At 40.4% G+C, this 21,662-nt stretch overlaps 1 protein-coding gene across 1 annotated transcript in view; it reads right to left on the bottom strand.

The window, feature by feature from the left end:
* Positions 1–21,662, bottom strand: part of CHRM3 (cholinergic receptor muscarinic 3) — a 407,999-nt gene that overhangs the window by 4,402 nt on the left and 381,935 nt on the right. The window lies entirely within an intron of this gene.

The raw sequence follows: 21,662 nt of genomic DNA, 5'->3' as shown, positions 1-21,662 counted from the left end.
GATTGTGCTTTGTTCAAATCTGATCTAATACAATCAGATTTTAGTGCATTCATAATTATAGCACTGGGGTGTTCAATAGAATAATTAGAGAGGAAAAAATAAGTATTTCTACAATTGTTCCCATATTTACTGGCATGCCAGTCACAGCCAAGGATAATGTAACACATACTATTATGTCAAGTGATATCATAAAAAAATATTCCAGGAAAAAAAATCAGTAGAAAAAGTATTTCAGGCAATACAAAGGGGGTGGGGAGAGCTACTATACTAGCAATTAGCATACAATGGGCATGTCTACACGAGATGCTATGTCAGTGTAGTAATGAGCTACAGTGATGTAGCTCATTGCTACAGCAACGTAGCATCAGACACAAATCGTGATGCCGATGCTACAATCGCCATAGCGACAAGCTACAACACTGTAGTTCACCGCTATGCTAAAACTAACCACTGGGACCACACAGTGATGGTTAGTACTGTGCAGTCATTTGCGCAAGAGGCATGTGTAGACGTGCCCTACATGTATCTCTGATTTTATTATTATCATTATTAATGTATCAAACAGTTTCACTAAAGCACAAAAGGGAAGAATTTGATCTAGAAAAGTTTAGATAATTCATTCTGTGGTAAATATAAGTTTTTATTGGTTTTAAAAATAAAACCACATTATTTGCCAAGTTATATGTTACATTAGACTCTACCATTCATGCCATGTTTGTAGTACTCTAAAACCTATAGATAAATGAATTTTTTCAGACTATAAAATGTTTTTTAAAATGACATTTCTTAGATTTTTTTTTGAAAACTCATTTTCAGAGGATATTTATTTGCCATCAATAATAATTAAAAAAACTGTTTATCAAAAACAGCAATTTGTGATGGAAAGCAATTTCCATGTAAAAATTTCTAACCAGGTTCGAATTGCATACTGGGTACATAATGGAAGGTAAAAGAGTTGGAGGATTCAAGAAATAGGAAAGCATTTATTATTTTGTATTAAATAGGTCCACAAAGAATAAACACTGAAGCCAAAATAGGATGAATTTAGTGTGAGGAGACAATGTGGATATCCTGGGTCCAGTATTCTTTAACATCTTCTTTAATGATTTGGATGATAGGGTTGAGTGCATGCTTAGCAAATTCGCAGATGACACTAAGTTGGGTAGAATGTAGGGCTAGGATCAAGAAGGACCTAGATAGGCCGGAGAAATGGTCTGCAGTCAGATGAGAGTCAAAAAGGACAAATGCAAAGTTCTGCACTTGGGACAGAATACAAGGACCTAGGGGTTACAGGAGACCATAAGTGGAGCATGAGTCAACAGTGCGATCCTATTACAAAAAACCAAAAAACAAGCCCCCCAAAAAACAACCCAACAGCATACTGGGTTGTATTAATAGAAGTGTCACCTGAAAATCAAGGGAGGCAATTCCTCCACTGAATTCAGCCTCATCTGGCAAGGCTTCATCTGGAGTACTGTGTCCAGTTTGGACACTTCAAGAAGGATGTGGACAGTTCAGAAAGAGTCCACTAGAGGGCAGGGGGGATGTGGTTATGGTTCTGGGAAGCAAGATTTATGAGAAAAGGCTAGAAGAGCTAGGGTTATTTAGTGTGAAGAAAAAAAACACTGAAGAGGGATTTGATAACAGTCTTCAAAAACTTGAAGGGAATTATAAAGAGGATGGAGAGGTGCTTTTCTCTGTGGCTCTAGAGGACAGAACAATGGGAAATGGTTTCAAGCTGCAGTAGGGGAAATATAGGTTGGAGATTAGGAAGAACTTTCTGACTATGAGAGTAATCAAGCATGGGAACGAGCTACCTAGAGAAATTATGGAATTTCCATCCTTGGAAGTTTTCAAGAAGAGATTAGACAGACCCTTGGCCAGAATGGTTTAGTCAAGAATGACCCTACCCTGAGCCAGGAAGTGGATTAGATGACCTTGTGAGATCCCTTCCAGTTCTAGTTTCCTATGATAATCTTATATTAAATAAAAGATACTGTAGCAGTAGCAGCACTCTTTAAATAAATATCTGACGTTCTGGGAAGCTATGGCAGAAGCTCAACCTTTTAGGCTTTCTTACAATACTATATAGATCATATGATTCAGAGCCAAATTCTGAGAAATTTCTGAGAGGGAGCAGTACAAGCGTTCAGCTTGCAGTCTCACAGTCCTGAGTGGGGGAATGGGGTGGTTAGGAAAAACTTCCCACGCCTTCCCCAGATCTGGGTCATCAGAGTCTGAGGAAACGCAGGGAGCCTTGTCATGCTGCTCGGCTCCCTCCCTCTGGTCTGCACCTTCACTTCACTCCTGGTCTGCAGGAGTGGAGCAAAGGGGCAAAGGCCCCCACTCTGGGGAAGGCACAGGGGAAGCTGCTGCTCAATTTCTGATCACAGAGCTGTCGTATGTACAGGCATACAGGAAACTCTCTTGCAGGGGAGATCTTCCAGGTGTCACCCTGGAGGATCTTTCTCCCATAGGGGGCATGTTTCCTCTGGGTAAAACTGGATTAATAGATGTGCATTCCTAATTTCTACCAGGAAATTGGTGATTTCCCTGTTAAAGACATACTGCCTGTATGGATAATAGATTCTGCTGAGAAGTTAGCTCCATAGCCTTGATGTATGTTGACTCTGGAATGAGAGCTATTGTGTTAGCAGTTAGCCTAGGCTATTTTTGCAAATCACTGCATGGGGCTGTTCTTCTGAAATTATATTCTCCCTCTACTTTGAGGGAATGGTGATGAGGTGGCTTCTGGTTTAGCTAGATCACATCATGTGCCTGAGTGAAGAAAAATGATGGTTGTATGTTAACTGAGTAACAGCAGTGATATTGCTATCCATCAGATACATTACTGGATCAATAGAAAACATTCTTGTTGAAGTGCTAAAATTGGGAATGAAAGCTATCTTTTTTTTTACAGTTCACACATATGATGAGGTTAACCTAGACCAGTACAAGAGAGATTTTAATTGGCCACACTTGCCAACTGCATGTCAAATATGATTAATGTCAGAGAAAGCAGAGTTTTCTTCGCTGACATCAAGGAACAGAGGACAGAATGAAAGAAAAAGGGGGGAAAAACACCCTCTACAATAAAGCTCTACGACAAAGGTGACATCCATCATTTACCGTATTTTTCGGACCATAAGACGCACCTGACCATAAGACGCACCCAGTTTTTATGGCAGGAGAGACTATGTGTGCTGGTGGCCGGCCATTTTTATTGCCGGCTCCCGGCCACCGGCACGGGTGCCAGCTTCCGGTGTAAACAAGCAGCGGATGTCCCGCTCAGGCTCTGCCGCCTCCGCGGGCAAGCTCCGCCCCGTCTCCCCGGGACACGGCATAAACAAGCGGCGGGTGTCCCGCTCAGGCTCCGCCACCTCCGCGGGCAAGCTCCGCCCCCTCTCCCCGGGACACACACCTTCGGACCATAAGACGCACCCTCGTTTTCCCCCCACTTTTGGGGGGAAAAAAGTGCGTCTTATGGTCCGAAAAATACGGTAGGTTGCTGATTGTGAAGCTTCAAACACAAGTCCATAACTTGGATTATATTATTAAAAAAAAAAGTTTAAATTCAAACTCAAATAAACTTAAAATCCTTCAGAAGGAACTAGCTAAAGAAACAGAGCAAGGTATTCCAGGAAATAAAACTCTCAGAGCAGGGACAGGTGTTAAAAATATATTCCCTAGAATTAATAATAAAAATGTTTGTTGCTTTGATAGGGCTTTACATTTCCAAAGCATAGCACAAACCTCAAATAACTGAAGTGATAACCTCTGTGGAAATGGATAGCAAAGCTACTAAAGAAGAGATAAAACAAGCCCTGGCATGACCTAATATACATATACTGTATCATACTCTGGTAAACAAGATGACAGTTACGGATTATGTTACAGCAGGTATACAAATTACTGCCAATTGCTATGAATTTTCACTCCACATAGAGCTGCTGTTGTTTCAACTAATAGCTCATGTATGGGCCTGGACATTTACATTTGAACTTATGTTGACCATAGAGATAGCTGAAGTTGCAGCTGCAACAAAGAAATGTTTTGGAAATGTCTAGACTCCGGAGACTAATACTTAAGACACTCTTCTAAAAGGCAGGAAGCTTTAGTTCAGAACCACTGTCTTCCTGAATCAGAGTACAGATTTAAGCCAAGGTCTCCCACCTCTCAGGACAGTGCCTTAATCACTAGACTGTAGTCACTTTTACTTGCTCTTAATGAGCATTTGAGTGGTCCTTGAAGAGAGGAAGAGAGGCAACAGGGAAAATTCAGAGCACCCCATCTCACAGTGGTTAGGGAAGCATCCTAGGAAATAAGTGTTGCACTTCAAATCCCCTGAAACAGGAAAACAGTCCTCTGGGGCCCGCATCCCTGTGGAGCAATGGATAAATGCTCATTTCCTTGTATATATTAAAAATGCCACACAAAACTCTTATTTCCATTTGAATCACATCATTCCATTTTTGTTTTGTGATAAACGCAATCTATCTATCTATACACGGTGTTTGGATTCATCCAGGTTGAATAAGTAGTAAGACCAGGGTGTCTGACACAGGCTCGCTGTTTCAAAAAGTGCCACAAGACCACTAACTTCCTCACACCTAACACTATAGAGAACCAGAAAGGATCATCTCAGTCCAAAGGAATACACCTACAACAATGTCAGACAAGGTTCTTTGGGTAAAGCTGATATTTTTTATTAGACCAACTCAAATAGTTGGAAACATTTTTCTTTGTAAGCTTTCAGGTAAAAATACCCTTCATCAGGCTGAAGAAGCATCTGCAGTTGGTGTGTTCTCTTCTTGGATGGGATGAATAGTAAAGAAGCCAGAGGCTGGTATGCATGCAAGAAAGCCAGTCATTGAAGATGTACATTGAGGAGTCAGTGGGTGAGAAACGGGTTGGGAGTGGGGGGGAAAGGTAATGAATGTAGCTGGTAAATAGTGGGGAGGTACCTGGGGATGTTAGGCAGGTTATAATGTGTCATAAATCCAATGTCTATATTTAGTCCAAGATGAGTTGATGAAGTGAAGTTTGTAGGCTCATCTGTGAAAGGTGTTTTGTAAATTCCCTTTGAGGATTAGAACTGAGAGACTGGAGAGAGAGTGGTTTTCTTATGAGAAATGTGCTCCCACAGGTAAGTGGGTATTCTTGTCCTTGATAGATTTCCGGTGTGTGTTCATTTGGGTATGTAGCTGTTGTTTGGACTCTCCTACGTATTTTCCATCAACACATTTGGTGCAGATGTTTCCTCAGCCTGATGAAGGGTATTTGTACCCAAAAGCCTGCAAAGAAGAATTTTCCAACTGCTTGAGTTGGCTGTGCTCCTGTCCACTCTGAGTCCAGCCCTGGGCCAACCCAAACACCAGGAAGAGGCTGGAGCCACCCCTGTCTGGAACGCACACCTCTGAGGGCTCAGCTGAGCGGGGCAGGCAGGGATTGTAGGTTACAGGGTGGGCTAAGGCAAATTTGGGCATTGCTGTATCCCCCCCAACATTGCCCCTAGCATTGCCCCTTCCTGCAGGGTATGGAGGCCCACCCCATAGATGCTTGGCAGCGGCGGTACAAAAAGGGGAAGGGGTCCTTCCCTCTTTCCCCCCACAGGAGCCCAGGCCCCAATAAATCCTCCTCTGCCTAGCAGGACTAAAAACAAGACCTATCAAAGGGTGGATGAGCTCCCTGTGAGCCAACGGCCATCCATACCTGGAGAGGAGATGGGCACCACCAAGTCACTCTGCTTGAAGAATCACCTATGATGCATAGCAACTCAGCTCAGAATGGAGGAGGGTTGTTATAGCATTTAAGGTACCCCAACAGTTGCAGCCACTTTAGGACTGACTTGACTTGACTTGAAGAAAAGAAAAAACCACCACCAAATGGAATGATCACAATCATTAATGGAAAGATGGTTTGAAAACATATTTTACAAATTGTAGAATTAGTCACCTTTTATGATAATTTTTCAGGAAGAAAAACATGTTTGTGCCTCAAGCATATAAAATTATTTCACTACTGATAATGTATTTTAGAAGGTAGTAAATGGGTGAAATGCCCATCCTGCAATATCAAGGCACAATATATTAAAATTGAAAATTGGATTATATTGAAATACACTGTCCTGTCCCTTTTATGTGTTCACAGAACCACCAAGCTTGGCTATCTGATATTTGGCTAAGTGTCTTTACCAAACTTTTCAAAAGTGGCTACTTCTAGTGTCTCAATTGGCATTTAATTACCAAGCTGAAGAAGCTAACGCACACATTCAGCTTCCAAAGGCACCAGTGATCACTTCTAAATATCCTGGTCTCATTTTCTTTGTTTACTATAAAAAAGGGCATGCTTAATCTTACCTATTCACAGATATGTTGGGAGGTGTAATGAATTATAGCACGCAAAGCACTACAAGATCTATGAATCTGAAGTTGTTGTTGACAACAATTGTGGAATGGGGAGCAAATATTTTTATCCATTTTTCCTTTCTAAATTTTGAATGGGTATTTTCTTGTATACCCCCTCTTGCGAAAACAGGTTTCCAAGTTTGTTTTTGTTGTTTTGTTGGTTTTGTTTTTTTTGCCAAATACCATTTATCTATTTCAAACCACTCCTAAAAGCTTATTTTGTGTCACAAGTTGTACACTCACTGACAGTCAAATATAGTTGCAGTATCTACTGTAGTGCTAAAAGTTGTCAGTTAGACACACTACCTAACTGAGAAGAGGTGGGAATTAGGGGATGGTCCGTGAGTTAGGGAGTAGGTAGGGAGTTAGAGAAAAACAAAAGACCTACAGAAGCTTGCCTACTATTCCACGATAAACACTGTTGTTAGTTTTCCTCACGCCTGACCATCTTTATTGAACCTAGAAATCATTATATCCACCATGTGCACTGCCTGACTGTTGATAGTATTTGCCTTTACATCCCACATCCTTTCAAACTTGGATGTTTTGTTCAGTGGGTGTCATCATAAAAGCAACAGCTAGAACAAAGTACCATGCTATGGTACTTGAGATACCACAGCAGTTCAACAGCTGGGAAATGCCAATTTTTAATATTAACATCCATTCATATGTAACAGAACATGAATATAAGAATAAATATGTGATAGCATCTTTCAGGGCAAATATTTGAAAACTGAACATATTTCATTTTGACTGCAATTTACAAATCCAAATTTATAGGTTTGGCCCCAAAAGTTTTGGCATTACAGTCTAAGAATTTATCATTTATGAGTTGTATAATTCTGCTGCATATCTTTCTGAAATCATTTCTATAAATAATACATCTAAATCGTAAAACATAATCCTTTTTAAGCACATGGATTAAAAGATATTCATATTTCCTGTATAAAAGTGTAGAAGCATCTCCAGATGCTTAGAGAGTCATTCACCTCATAATTTTTAGAGCTTCAGAAAAATCCAGTCCTAAGATGTTTGAATATTATTCCAGTGATAATTTTCAGGAGTTTAGTGGCCAGCCTATATTATCCCAAATATCTCTGAAATGAATGAGGGTGCAGTCACTTGAAAACTATGTGTACCAGGAATATAATGTTACACAGGATACTGTATTACTTTACTAGACACAGCAAATCCACAGTAGCTGATGTATGAAAATGATACATGGAAAAGTGAACAGCAAATCCTTTGAAAACCTCATTTAAGGAAGTGTTCCTCTTTTGTTATAGATGTTAAAACTAATTAAGCTTTGTTAAATCAAAATGACACTCAACTAATCAAATCTCAGATATTAATTAACATGAAGGAGTATAGTCTTATAATGACAGAGCACTCTCTAACTTCTTTACAATTTACTTTTCAAAGCATCCTTTCTACTCTGCACCATAAGTCTCACACAGAGCATGGAAAACACATAAAATACATTTTGAAAATTAGTCGGAAATACAGTGAAATCCTGCCAGCTTTACCAATTCAAACAATTCCACTGAGTTGAATGGGATAATCTGTATGAGTGTAGAACCTATATTTGGCCTTCAGGGTTATGGGGCTTGATTGTTTACTTTTATATGCAAGGCTAAGAAGTGAACTGAAAAAACAAAAACTTCCATGAAATAATGTAATTCATGGGACAACTGAGCATTTATGTTTAACTCCCTCCCTCTCCAGCCCAAGCAAAACCTCTCTGTTAGAAGATAGACTATATTTTCCTTGGTGTTATTTGTCCAGATATAGCGACTAGGGGCCCTGCTAATAGACAGAGGACTCCGCTGTCCTAAGGGCTCTACAAATGCTCTGCTGTTCCCCCCTTGACAGATCACTCAGCTTCACTTACCACTGGATATTTCAGAGTCCACTTGAAAGATAGAGTCACATGGAATGTAACTACTGGGCTTATTAACTTTACTGTTTCCCCTGGGTGCAAAAGATAAATCCTTTACCTTTAAAATGCTTAATGTTGAATAAATATAGCAGAAATATGCATCCTGTATAGAGCAAATAATTATTTCAAGGTTTCTAGGTGCATTTCTCTCATTTTTACTGAAAACGAAAACAATAATTTTGTTTGAGCTAAAGTATATTATCAAACCTGTCGTGGCATGTTAACAAAGAAAAATGCTCGTACAAGAAAATAAGTGCTGCTTTTATTTTTACTATGTTTGTCTAGCAATCCAATTGTAAATTGTATGGAAGTAATTTGACTAAATTACTGTGAAGCATATTGGTTAGCAATTTTGCCAGGTTTTTTAAACTGCTTATAAATATTTCATTTTCATTATTTCATCAGATCTAATTGATATCAGGGCTATGTTCAACAAAGTTTGTTGAAAGTAATCCAGGAACTGATCATACTATACAGTAGCCATGATATCCCAAATGGGGGTTGTATGAAAATCATGGAAACAAAACTGTAAGAAGAGTTGAAAAGTGTACCTTGTTTTTGTTTAGCAGGCCTTGAAATATCCTTGCTTTCATTTTTTTCACATTTTCTGATTATTTTAAGCAAATGTCACATTTAAAGTATTTTCGAAAAGAATAATATTGATTTATCAAAATTACCTTTTTCTGTAAAGGTGCTCTGTTCACTAAATAAAACCATTGGTAATTATTATGAAAGTAACTCTGGTTAAAAATCAGAAAATGTTACTAAAATGGAAAGTTTCAATCCTATCCCATTTTTTTGATTACAAGTTCATTATAAGAAGTTAATTTTGCAAAAAAAAAAAAAACCATGTAAAAAATCTCCATTACAAAAACCTGAAAGTAGGTTTATCTCAGTGGTGTAACTAAAGAAAGTTAGGGTAAAAGGTGTAATTTGCCTGGGTGCTAACTTGGTGGGGAGGGCAAAAAAGAAGCCATTGACAATGGTAGCCATGTGTTTGCTACTGTGAACCCGAAATTGCTGCCTCTGCTTTGCCCAGGGCACCTAGCCATGTTCCTAGACTGCTGGTTCAACTGAAAACATTATCTTTGTGGCACATGGATAATGCCAGATAAATTGGAAGGGATTAGGTTGGCCTCTGATCTCCCTTTGCAGTTTGTGGGTTGTGGAGCAGGTAAGAAGGCAGAGAGCCCTAATGCTCTGACAGGTCACCAGGTAGCCTTTTGTCACTTTCATTTTCCTCCTTCCTTACCTGTGTTCAGCAAGGTGAACAACTGTAATTCAGTTCCTCCAAAATGAAATACTGTATTTACTTGCATATCACATGCACCTTTCCCACCAACATCAGCCCTCCAAAATTGGGGTGTGTATCTTAAGCAGGGAAGCAGATTGCCCTTTGCTGGAAGGGCAGGGTGGAATTGAGCAACTAGACAAGAGGCACATCTACATCAGATGCTTAATTGCACAGTAGTGTAGTTTACTGCACAGTAAGTATGCACATCTATATGTGTGCATGCTTACTGTGCAGTAAAAATCCCTAACTGTGAGTAAATTTGACATTTGCACATGCAGGTATCAAATTTACTCACAAATAGTTACTGCCCAGTAATGCACATGTAGACATGACTCAGGAGCAAATTGGTCCCAGGTCAGCCCTGCCACTAGTGGACAGGCCTGAGGCTAGCCCCAGGACTCTGGGCTGGGAGCCTCTATTGCAGGCCCTGCACAAGCTCTTAAAAGCCTGCAGGCATTTTGAGCCCTGGGGCACACACACAGGGAACCTGAGGGCACTCCAGGCCCCTGTGTCCCCCTAGGCAGGCTGCATCAGCTGCCCCAGCCCGCCAGCTCCCTGGCATTGATGCCTGGCACTACAGTGCTGTGCAGCTGCCAGGCCTGCAATGTCCAGGCCAGAAGGGTGCTGCAGGCTGCCAGCACTCAGGCCCAGCTGCAGACAGCTTCTGGCTGCCAGGGCCAGCTCCAGCTGTGCTCAGCCCATCCCCAGCAGCTTGCCCTGAACCTACCCTGTTGTAGAGGTAACAGGTTTACTACTGCCTTTGCAAAAGTCTAGTGCAGGGGCAGGCAATTATTTTGGGTGGAGGGCCACTTATCCAGTTTTGGCAAGCTGTTGAGGGCCGCATGGGTAGCCCCACCCCTTGACAGGTGTCCCGCCCCCTGGTCACCATCTTGGGACCAATGTCCCAAGGCTAGCACTGGTGGGACTCAGAGTAGGGCTCAGGCTGGCAGGGGTCTATGAAGCAGACTGGGTTGCATCAGCAGGGAAAGGGGAACTGGCTCAGATCCATACAGCCCCTACCGGCTGGGACCCTGCTGCCCTGCTCTGGACCCTGCTAGCACTGACCCTGTCCTCCCATGCCCGCTGACTCCCAGTGCCCCCCAGCCCCACAGTACAGGAGGGGTGCACAGCCCCGAGCCCCTGTTTGCTGGCAGGGAAGGAGCTGGTACGGAACACAGGGAAAAGCAGCCCCTTGCCCTTACGCACCCCATGGCCCACGCTCTCTGTTTCAGCTGCTTGCAGCTCACACAGGGCTGTCCCAAGCAGGCACAGGCAGCTCCCACATTGGCTGTGAGCGGCTGCAGCACGGAGCATCAGCCATGGGGTGGGGGCAGGGCTGGGACTGCTTTTCCCACATGCTCAGCAACAGCTTGTAACCTGGCCCCAGACTGGCTCTGGGCTTGTCCATTAGGGCTGTGCCATGACAGCAGCAGCTGTGGTCCCCCCACTTGTTGCGCTGGGCAGCTTTTGCGGCTGCTGCCCACCCAGAGCTTGTGCACTGGGCAGCCCAGAGGTGGCAGTGGCAGCCTCACCACATCTCCGGGTGGGCAGCAGCAGCAAATGGTGCCCAGCGTGGCAAGAAGGTGAGCCCAGAGCTGGCATGGGGCCCAAGCTGGCAGTAGGCCATATTTTGCCCACCCCGGTCTAGAACCTAGCCTTGGGGCTATCCTGTGCTAAAAGGAAGTTCCTGCTGACAACTTTTTCCCTGCCACATTCTACTTTTCCAAACCAAGTTGAAAGTTTCATATGGGGCTGTGTGGTATGCAAGACAATATAGTATTCCAGGAAATGCCATAACCGACTACAAACATACAAGCAAACCATTTTTTAAACTCTTTTTCCTCATAGCAGGGATTTAAAAAAAGAGAGATTTTTCCTGGGACTAGATCTCTATTCTGGTACCAACTTTAATCATTCTATTTCCCAGATGGGCCTGAAACGCTTTTTCAGGCATATAGCACAAGGATTTTATTGATTAAAATTAAGTTTTATGAAGATAGGCGGGTGATCCAGGCTGACCTGGACAAGCTCAGCAAATGGGCAGACGAGAACCTCATGGTGTTTAACACCAAAAAATGCGAGGTTCTGCACCTTGGGAGGAAAAACCTGCAGCACCCTTATAGGCTCGGCAGTGCTACATTGGTTAGCACTACAGAAGAAAAAGACTTGGGGGTCATCATTGAACACAAGATGAACATGAGCCTGCAATGCGATGCTGCGGCTAGTAAAGCGACCAAAATGCTGGCGTGCATCCATAGATGCTTCTCGAGCAAATCCCAGGACATCATTCTCCCCTTGTACTCGGACTTGGTGAGGCCGCAGCTGGAGTCCTGTGTCCAGTTTTGGGCTCCACAATTCAAAAAGGATGTGGAGAAGCTTGAGAGAGTCCAGAGGAGAGCCACGCGCATGATCAGAGGTCAGGAAAACAGATCTTACGATGACAGGCTGAGAGCCATGGGACCCTTTAGCCTGGAAAAGCATAGGCTCAGGGGTGATCTGATGGCCACCTATAAGTTTATCAGGGGTGACCACCAGGATCTGGGGGAACGTTTGTTCACCAGAGCGCCCCAAGGGATGACGAGGTCGAACGGTCACAAACTCCTGCAAGACCGTTTCAGGCTGGACATAAAGAATTTCTTTACTGTCCAAGCCCCCAAGGTCTGGAACAGTCTGCCAGCGGAGGTGGTTCAAGCACCTACATTGAACACCTTCAAGAGTAAATTGGATGCTTATCTTGCTGGGATCCTATGACCCCAGCTGACTTCCTGTCCTTTGGGCAGGGGGCTGGACTCGATGATCTCCCGAGGTCCCTTCCAGCCCTAATGTCTATGAAATCTATGAAATCTATGAAATTACAAAGTATCAAGTGAGCGGGGTTACTCCCAGAACTGGCATAAGGCTATCAAAATCTTCCAGATTTTTAAGTTAAATTCATGCCTCACAGGCTCCTGGAATTCGACTAATGAATTTATAGTTTTGCTCAATTCCAATTCTGACTTTGTAATTGTTAGTACAGTATATCTATGTTATGAAAATGTGCTCTATTCAGAATAATTCTTACCAGTGGAATCATGGATAGTTTGATAACTGAATGAAATATGCTAGAACATTATAAAAGTTAAGTGTTAGTAATTTCTTATTAATCAAAAAAAATGGAATGATCTCCGTTAGCAATTCTAGAAACTAATGTTATGTTTAGGGAAAATGCATTGTTACCTCCCCCCACCTTTGTTATCTGCTGCTTGAGTTATTATTGCTGCCTAAGGGATAAAAAACAACATTTCCACACTGGACAGATGGCTTCCTATTGAGATGTTTTAGCCAAGCAAAAAAACTGCTAATCAATAAACAATTACTAACCAATGACAAATATTTTAATACTTGCAGCACTGAGTCACTTATACTGAAAAAGAAGCTCTATCAACTTTTTTTTTACTAAAGCTTATTGTCAGTTTGCCCTATTCATTTTGGATTATATAAACTTTTAAAATATTTCATTTATATGCATGCCATCTAATGCTTTGGCTTATAATGTTCTGTAGTAGACGTGGCCAGAAACTAGTTGTATTTCTATATGCAAAAAAAGGCAAAACATTTTTTTTTTGGCCTGTAAATTCTGTACAAGAAAAGGTTGGGAAATTCTGAATCATTCATTCAATAATGCTGATTCATTTCATTTTGATCACATCAAAATAGTACTATAGAATATAAATGTTATAAATATTGTTAATGTAATATTACAGTGAATGTCAAAAGTATTCAAAATGTAACATTTTTTCCTTATTCAAATATGTTGATTTCATCAGATTCAAGCAGGAAAGACAAAATGTTTTACTTCAATACTTTTCCATTAAAATACTTAAAATTTGACCATAAATCTTTTCTAGAGACATGTGCATCTTTAAAACAAATTTTTTTTTAGAAAAAAATTCAACACAATATCCAGTAGGTGGCGCAGAAGACATGCAAAAGCAAAAGACTGGAATTCACAACAAAACCATTCATAGCCTCTAATAAAGCTAATTCATATAAATAGAAATTCTAACCAATTAAGTGATACCTATTTCCTGAGATGCACCCTCTAGGAAAAATACATCTATATTAATAAAAAAATATGTTAAATATAAAAACAATAAAACAAACCCATCAAATGAAAGGCAAAAGCATAGATAACATGGTTGGGTGTTGAACACTAGGACTTCCCCAACGTGCTTCCGCCTGAGAAAACAGTAGGGATCTGGTAAATTACTGGAACTTATGTTGGAATTTTGGAACTTAGTCAAGCCACTCAATTCCAGAACTGTAGTCCTTGTTAACAGACCATGAAGAGCTCCTGAACCACCTTGCAAATCAATTTGGCCAGCTTTGTAAATTGTATTAAATAGTAGCAAATGTGCTTTAAAAATTCCAAATAATCCTATCTATATTGCATATTTTAAAGATTTTTTTCAACTGCAACGGAGACATCTCCTGTGAAAATGCTTCTAAAACAATTCTGTCAGTGAAACCCTGTTGGGGAAAGCTAGTGACTATGAGTCCACAATGTATTTCAAATCATTTAACATAATGTCTGTGAGAGGGTGTCTTTGCCTGCATTCATACAATATAGTCCAGGAAGCAAAAGTTTTTTAATATAATATAATATAATATAATATAATATAATATAATATAATATAATATAATATAATATGTGTGTACATGCATGTACATATACATCCACATAGCATATACATATATATGCATACATATAAATGTATGTACGTATACACACATTATATTATAATTTTTTATAATATAATAAAATAACATGATATATTGTATTATATAATAATATTTTATGATATCATCGTATACATGACAAAACATGTATAATGTCTCAGGGCTAAAGCAATAAATGCCATTCTGGAGATCTAGACTTTATTCTTATCATTCTTTTGGAGTTGCTATGTAAGTCACCTAAACTTTGCAAAGCAATATCAATTCTCTCTACAGAAGTATTGTAAAAATGAATTCATTGTTATGGCATCAACAATCTTGATTCTTGCACTTCAAATTCTGTTTTCAACTTTGCACACTTAAACATTCTTTTCATTTATATTTTGGAGCTAAAACAGGCACACAGTTGTACATCTATACAACATGTATTTTTAGAAACTATTTGATAAAAAGACTTTTTTTCTTTCAGCACTCATTCATCTATCTAGGTATATATACTGTATTCATCACTATGTATCTAATATGTTTATGGTATTCTGCAGTTTCTTCTTCCTGTTAAGTCTTTCACAGGATTGGCTTTATTTGACACAAAAAATAAAAAGATGTATTGAAATGTAATGACATGAGCAGTATTTAAGCAGAAAACGTGTAATCTAAATAGCACAGTTTTGGTTCTAAAACAAGAAAGCAAATTGCACAATTTTTTTCCTCTGTTAAACTAGTGCATGCCTGAACCCCATATTTATTAAATTCATTAACATGGGAAGTAACAACTAAATAATTTAAAACTATTGGAAGCATTTTAAAAACTGTGCTAGGAAGAAACTACCACTCCTGATATTGGGAAAGGGAAATTTAATTCAGCTTCAGGGAAAAAGTATCATCCCTAGAAGGGAAGTAGGTAAGAAAAAGAAGTGTCTGTGCCTGAAAAATCATTTCTCTCTAGTGTCAGGTCAGGGGAAGGTTGCCTATCAAAAAAAGGATGGGGATGCAAAGTGCATGCCACAAATGCAAAGTACATGACACTAGCCCTTCCTTTAGTTTTTTGGGCCCACCTGGGGACTGTGGTGGCAGCAGGTGGCTGCCCTGTGCCTGCTTCTAGGATAGCAGGGAACAACCAGGGAGACAGAGGAGAGATAGTGGACCCATCTCCTGCTGTCACCTCTGCAGCTGTTCACAGCTGATCCCAGCTTCCCATGCAACCCATCTGGACTGAGGCAGGAGCAGTTCTAGAGTTCCTCCTACCCCTAAGTTGTCCAGGGGCAGTGGCAGCTTTGGGCGGTGGAGATGGGGAATGGGATGGAAGACAAGGTGCTGCTGAGCATGGAGGAGAAGGAAGGGGGTGTCAAGATCCCAGGTGGATTCTTACTTCATTCAGAACATTTTATAAAGTCCCTGGCTGCTGCTGTCACAGCACAGTCCAAAATAGGGTACAACTGTACCACTGCACCCCATCTGGATTCATTCCAGGCCAGAGAAAGGAGAGGGATATTAACTAACTGTGTCACACATTCCTCCATCCTGGCATAGCTCAAGCCTCCTGTCTTTCAGCTGATCCACCCTTTTTCCCTGTAGTACCAAGCTGTTGTTTCCAGGATCCTGAAGGTTTTTTCTATGGCCTTCATTCAGAATCAAGAAAGAAATATTCTCATTGGGCCAAACTGAATTTGCAGCACTACAAGACTAGGAAGACTAGGATTCAGAAATCAAATATTAAAAGAAAATATAGAAATGGGCACTTGTCACAACTTTTCCAGTGAAGACAGCTGGAAAAAAAATAACTCCCAGAAGTAAATGGGATCTGAGCTTTTTACTGGTGGACTTTACAATGTAAGGAGAAATGATTCCATTGGTATTCTCTGCCAACTGGTGGGTAGGTGGATGGGTAGGGTTCAGGTCTCATAAAGGAGTTCATTTCTAAAAGTATATGAGATATGAGTTATTGATTAAATGGCAGGAACACAATTTTACACTGTACCCAGTTAAATGACAGGTATGTTAGATGACTGCCTGTATAGCACCCTTATCAAGTTGTCAACAACATTGTGGTTGGGCACATACAATCTATTCTAGTGTCTTACTGTCTTTTCCCTGCATATTCTGAGAAAGAACTATCAGGAAAAGAATCCACTGATTCAGTGTTCTTGATGTGAACTTTTTTCTACAATGTGAGTCAACTGCTTTTATGTCAGGAAGCACTTTGTGCTGTACTGACAGTATAATCTTACCATTAACCATTAAATCTATTCAATTGGCTAGGGAATATTAATCTAGGCTAAATATAGACATTAAAAAAGTCCCTGGTGAAAACACTCTATTGCACTCTACTTAAAGCACTACAAGTTAGAGCACAAGTGAACCAAACAGATGTTCGATGTTTGGTGGGGGGGGAGGGGGGAAGAGAGGGAAACTCAGAGCCTGCCCACGCTAGCAAAGGCCAGCATGTGTGTGTAGAAGAGTGCTCCTGCACGCCTCCTAGGAGGCTACCAGAGCAGACGCTCTCCCAAGCTCTGCCCTCCCTACCATCTGGGGACTGTCAGCAGGAACTGGGGCAGGGAGAGGGGGGAGCCAGCCCCTGTCCCATATGGGACCCCTCAAATTGCTGGGTACAGATTTGAGGGGGGGGCTGGGACAGGTCTGCACAGCTCCTCCCCCCAACCCCAATTCCTGGAGCAACCAAAAGCTGGACCAGGAGGTCTTGCGTTGTAGCTGCTGGTTGCAGCTGCCAAGAGGCTGGCCTTGGTTGGACCGTAGGGGGGTGGGAAGAGAGGATGGAAAGGCTAGGCTAGGCCTACAGAACAGAAGGGATCCCTCCCTGCCCTAGCTTCTTGTAGCTTCAGCCAGCAGCTGTAGCGCAAGACTTCCTGGCCTGACTTTTGGTTGCACTGGGAACGGGGTGGCACAGTTTCTATTTCTGCACAGACCTGGCCTGGGCCCCTGCCAAGACGCAATCCAGCATTTTGGGTGGGGACTGCATAGCATGGGAGCTCCATTCCCCCCACACCACTCAGCCATGCAGAGAGAAGACAGAGCCTTTTCACTTTTCTTTCTGTGACAGCCAGAGGGCAGGGCTGGGCTAGTGGTTGTTCAGAGGAGATGAGCCCCAGCCTTGGCTACTAAGCTGCTGAGTGAGGGGCCTCTGGGATGTTGGGAGAATGTAATCTACCTTGACTCAGGATGGGATGTGGTACAGAATTTTGATAAAGTGCTCTAACCTAAAGCACTGATACCACATCCATCCAGGGTTGAGTTAGAGCAGGATCTGCTATTTTTAAAGCACATTATGTGTTGTAAATGTCTTCTAGGTTACAACTGTAATGCACTTTCTGCATGCTTAATGAATGATAAGTCTAACATCTGTACCCAGCCTTAATGAAAGAATGATCTTGCTGTGGTATAGAGATGATGCATTAGGTTACATACACTCTCTTGCCAGTATAATATATGAGATAGTGAATGGTTAGGGTCAATAGACTGTGTGCACCTGTGATGGGCATTTAGAAATTACCTTAGTGCAAAGCTCTTGGGAAATTTCATTAAGGGAAAGACAGCAGATTGGAGAGGATAGAGCTTAAGGGGACTAGAAGATAAATGTACTAGACAAAATGACCTCAGAGAGGTTAAAACAATCCAATAGGTATAGCTTACTAAAAAGAGGACTAAGAGGCAATCGTAACTGTTTACAAATATTGTAACAGGCAGCACTGGAAGGACAAAGAACAGGTATAATTTATCCTAAAGAAGGACTCTCAGATATACAAGCAGCAGCAATACCACATGAACTTAAAAGAGCATCTGTTAGCTGAAAGAAACAATACCCTTATCTTCCTTCTCACCTTCCTCCTGGGAAGAATTATCAGAAAGCAAGGCCAATACAAACTCTCTAGAGGAGGGAAGTTGAAGAATAGGAAAATAGAGACCATTGGTTCATGGGGTTATGAACTATTTGGGTTTGCAATAGTTTCCTAGGGAAATTAATCAAGTTCAGAGATAGATAATTCAGAATTAGGCTGGAAAAGGAATTGTTCAAAAGATCACGATGTCTCTCATAAAATGGTTATGTAGTTGATGAACTAACAGAGCTCTCCTCCTAACAAATTTAAGCATATCTAAAAATGTCAAGTCACACTTCAGAAGTTGTAGTTATTGCAAAAAGTATTTTTTCAAGGTTAAATTTCAAAGCCCATTAACCAAAGAATATACTGAGAACTAAAACAGTGAGTATATATTCCTTATTAAATAAAACATTCATAGAATATATGGATGGGCCTGATTCAACAAATTAAGAAGAAACTTCTTCAATAAACTTCTCCAATTCAAGAAACTTCTTAATAAATATTTGAGAAGTTTCTTGCTGAATCAGACCCATCCTTATATGAATGTTGTATATATAATGATCATGTGAAGGTACTTCGCAATATGTCAAGTAGCCACTTTAATTTTTAGTCAGAGGTTGTGAATGTGCATGTATTCAAGCACTTATGTGTTCGAGGAAAGGGGAAGTTATGAACATGATAACATCCTGCATTTCCAAAAATATGTTAAGCACCTGTCATCTTTAATTAAAGAAGGCATTTACCCTACCCCAAAGAACTTTATATATATTTAATAAGATATAGTGAAGGTACAGCAAGTAGGAAAAGGATAGGGAAAACATTAATTTTACTACGTGTTTACACAGCAAAGACTAGCAAACTCTATAGGCAAAATTATTCATATATATTATACATAAATCAGTGTTTCATGCCTTGTATCTGTGACAGCAACCGTAGTTCTTAAGCAGGGACCCTAATGAGGACATCACAGATAAAAGAGCAATTGCTTATAGATTTTTCAGAAAGCCAACTATATTGGTAGTTAAAAAAATGGTTTCAGAGGATTCATTCCAGATTTTCACCAGTGTAATTCAGATTACAATCTGCAGCCAGATACTTTTATTGCAGTATGTTGAGCAGAACTGAAGGAAGAACCAGAGGGACTTGACCAGAGAATTTAGAGGAATATAAACTGAAACGAGGCAACCACTAGACAATAGGAGCCTAAGCATACAACACTGGATGCTCAGCATGTACAATAAAGTTCTCATTCCTTCATCTCTGTGTAATTCATCATATATTGATAACAAAAATATGAGTTCAGCAAGATCCACTAATTAATCAGATAGTAGCACCTACATGTTACTATTAAGGGTAACACAGTTCTCCTCTCAAAATTATTAACTTCAGTAGCTGTGCAAAGGTCCCATTGAACAATATTGATTTGCCTTTAAAAAACTGCAATTCTCAGAAGATCAATGCTCCAGAAAAAAATGCTAGATATTACTAAGCCATCTACTAAAGCTCTCAATTACAGAGTTGGTGGTACACTGTTTACTGAAACTATGTTGACTGCTCAGCAATTAGTATTATGGTGGCAGGGTCATATTGTACCAAGAGAAGTCCTGACCATTGTACCATGTGAATATACCATATTCAAACACCACTCATAAAAACACAAGCTGCCCAGCTTGTTGGATCTAGGCATAATGGCACACATAAAACCACACTAAATTATAACCCTCTTGTAGAATAAGGCTCTAGCCTTGTTTTTTTCAGGATCTTTAAGGCTGTTAGCTACACAAACAAAACTACACTATGTGGAAATATTTTTGAGTGACTCATACACAGTGCTAAAACATGGTGGGAGCTGTAGTGTACAATGGCCAGCTGAAGGGCAACAGAAAACATTTCCTTAATATCTAGGAAGCTATTAGAATATTTAATCTTTTCTGAAATTTGGGTCCCTTATTATCTCAATAAAGTTTATCAACCAAACTTGATGCAACCAAATCCCTACCAGTTTTTGAAAGATTTTATTCTCCTCCTCACACAGAATTTATTTTCCTTTTGTCTTTCCCTAAGACAGCCTGTAGTCCCTTAGGAATGAAGTAAATATTGGAAAAAGAGAAACAGATTTTTCCACATATCTTCTCCAAATTTTTCCATACACTTTAAGAATAGAATTCATTTACACCTAAGGAAAATATATATGGTTTAGTTCCATTGTTTCTATTTTAGTCACAGAAGGTGTGTCTACATATGCATTTAAGTGCACCTAAATTTAATGTGCATTAGCTTAATGTGAATTAAGCAGGTTTAGGCAGGCATATACATGTGAAAGCACTAAAGTGCATTAGTGGAACTAAAGTTAGTCCCAAGTAAGTCAACATGGATAGTGTTAATGCACTTAAATGCATCTATACTTTTGTTAATGCACTTAAAATATTACTGCCTAAATTTGATACACGAATAGCCTAGAGTCACAATTTTTAATGAGCATTAAGGATGTGCACATGTAGATTTGCATCCTTAATGTGCATGAACTTAGGCTAATGCACATTAAAGTGTCGTGTGTAAACATGCCCAGACAAACTGAAAAAAGTGTTGAAATCTCAGAGTGAGAACAGCAGGACTGGCTTCTGAGTAAATGGAAAGACTTGATTTATACAAGAAAGCTTTTCCTTATACTCGTTGAAAATAGCATGATATATAATGCAAATATTATACCAATGGTAAATTAAAAAACAGAAATTATTTTGGGAAGAAGTAATTCTCACAGAGTTGGATTTTACTTCAAGCAGTTTGGCATACTTCTGATAGTGTCTCATGGTTGTTTATATTGCCATTCTCTTTTAATGACAACTATATTTAGAGGTAGACAGGTGCCCAACTCTTTTTGAAGACCAACTGGAATTAGGTGCCTACCTGATTTGTGCCTTGGAAGCTATTTATACTTCTGACCTGATCTTGTCAAAAATAACTTAAGGTATGGGTTTGCCTAGAGAAATGGCAGTATTAGAGTGATATAGCCAACATGGTCCAAGAATTGTGTGAGAAACAAGGGTTTCTATGGGTGATATCTTTTATTGGACCAACAGCATGGTTAGAATAAAGTTAAACAACCTCTTGAATGCAAGGTATAACTTTATCCTAACCATGCAGTTTTTTTCCCAATAAAATCTTTCAACTAAAACAAATCCTTGCTTTTTACACCAGAAATACGTATCTGGTAGTGGTGTGCAAAGTGGGCCCTATTCAATTCGACAGTGATTCAATTCATTGATTCAGATCACTGTCCCTGATTCAGTTAAGCCGAATCTGAATCTGAAGATTCAATGCTGATTTGGAGTATCAGTGATTCAGACATAGACTCAGCTATAAATGTTTTTCTACACACCTTGAAGTACCAGGACAGATTGTGAATGCTTCAATGCTGGGGCAGATGGAGTGTCCCACAGGTGTGCTGAGGGGCCCTCTACATGCTCAGC

The sequence above is a fragment of the Crocodylus siamensis genome, chromosome 1 (assembly GCF_052110815.1).
Source record: "Crocodylus siamensis isolate JL-2025a chromosome 1, ASM5211081v1, whole genome shotgun sequence".
Classification (NCBI taxonomy): domain Eukaryota; kingdom Metazoa; phylum Chordata; order Crocodylia; family Crocodylidae; genus Crocodylus; species Crocodylus siamensis.
This window is presented reverse-complemented; position numbering and strand designations above follow the sequence as displayed.